The sequence below is a fragment of the Phoenix dactylifera genome, chromosome 1 (genome assembly GCF_051530095.1).
Source record: "Phoenix dactylifera cultivar Ajwa chromosome 1, Ajwa_hap1_PhDact_Kaust_v1.1, whole genome shotgun sequence".
Taxonomy (NCBI): domain Eukaryota; kingdom Viridiplantae; phylum Streptophyta; class Magnoliopsida; order Arecales; family Arecaceae; genus Phoenix; species Phoenix dactylifera.
The window spans coordinates 72579629-72581191 of record NC_143190.1 but is presented as its reverse complement, the minus strand read 5'-3'; the positions used below and the strand labels follow the sequence as shown (position 1 = coordinate 72581191).

The 1563-nt window shown below is 37.0% G+C and overlaps 1 pseudogene; it reads left to right on the top strand.

The window, feature by feature from the left end:
* The first annotated feature begins 546 nt into the window (after positions 1-546).
* LOC120105854 (small nucleolar RNA R71) lies at positions 547-644 on the top strand (annotated as a pseudogene).
* The last annotated feature ends 919 nt before the right edge of the window (positions 645-1563 follow it).

Here is a 1563-nt window from a genome sequence, read left to right as displayed (position 1 = left end):
GTTGGGTTATATACTTGTTGAGGTTGGTCATTCCTCCACCTGAAATTTGGATGGTTCTTCCATCCAGGGTTGTAAGTACCCGAAAAAGGATTATTGAAAGATTTTTGATAGGTATTCATAACATTGGCCTGATCGTGCAAGACTTCCTTGAATGCGGGTATTGTGGGGCAATCAGTGATGAGATGGCCAGGCATCTCGCAAATCCTACAACACTCGCTGTTATGTTCTACGGTCTTGACGGGTTCAATCCTTCTAAGTTCAATTTCCTCTACCTTCCTAGTAAGGGCTGCCATTTTAGCTTGAATATCATCCTGAGTATTAAGGTTGTAAAGGCCCCCGTGTGGAATGCTAATAGGCTTAGGCAAAGGTTTATTCACTCTATCCCCTGTATCCCATAATTGTGCAGTCTCTGCGAGAGAGTCTAAATAGTCCCATGCCTCATCGGGTTGCTTTTCCAAAAATAGACCATTGCACATAGTCTCTATAAATTGTTTTAATTGTGGAGACAATCCCTCGTAAAAGAAACTAATGGTTCTCCATGTTTCAAACCCATGATGAGGACAAGAGAGTAGCAAATCTTTAAATCTCTCCCAGCATTCATAAAATGTTTCATGGTCTTTTTGTTGGAAATTACTAATGTGCCTTTTCAAAAAATTAGTCCTTTGTGCGGGAAAGAACTTTTTTAAGAATTCTCTTTGCATATCATGCCATGTTCCTAACGATCTTGGTCTCAAGGAGTTCAGCCATGTTTTGGCTTTATCCTTCAAGGAAAAAGGAAACAAGGTTAATTTAAGGACATCTTCCGATACATTTGGCACTCTAAATGTGATGCTAATTTCCTCAAAATCCTTAAGGTGAAGATAAGGGTTCTCGGATTCCATTCCATGATACTTTGGCAGCAATTGAATTACTCCTGGTTTGATTTCAAAGTGTCCTACATTTTCAGGAATAATCATGCATGAAGGTTGACTAGTCCTAGTAGGATGTAAGTATTGTCGAAGTGTCATAACTGGGGGTCTACCTTCATTACCATGGTGACTTCCTACATCATCATCAGCCATCTCACCAGATCTGAGATTTTGCGAAAAAGTTTCAATAATGTGATCTAAGGAATTGTCAAAAGGTTGTCGACTCAGACGTCCAGTGTTGTCCCTATTCCAACCTAGCATACAAAATTTCAGAGTTTATTTATTTGTTTGTTTTTTTTTTTTTAATGATTACCCTTGATCTTTTCTTAAAGTTCTTATCAATTTTCAAGTAGCAACAAGGGTTAATGAGATATGATGATAATAAAATTCTGATTCTAAACAAAAAAAATTAAACTCAGAAAATTCAAAGCAGACAGCAGCAAAGTTTATATTAATTTAATGGTCGTACAATTATCAGAATATCAATCAGACCGTTCAGATGAAAGAAACATGTGTCCTACAGCAGCCGACGAAATTTGAGTGCAATCAGACGGTGGATTACTCAGATATCAGAGTTTGATGCAGACTGTGTAGGGAATAAAAAAAAAACAGCAATAAATTTTTTTTTTTTCAGTTTTAGTTTTACTATAATGTT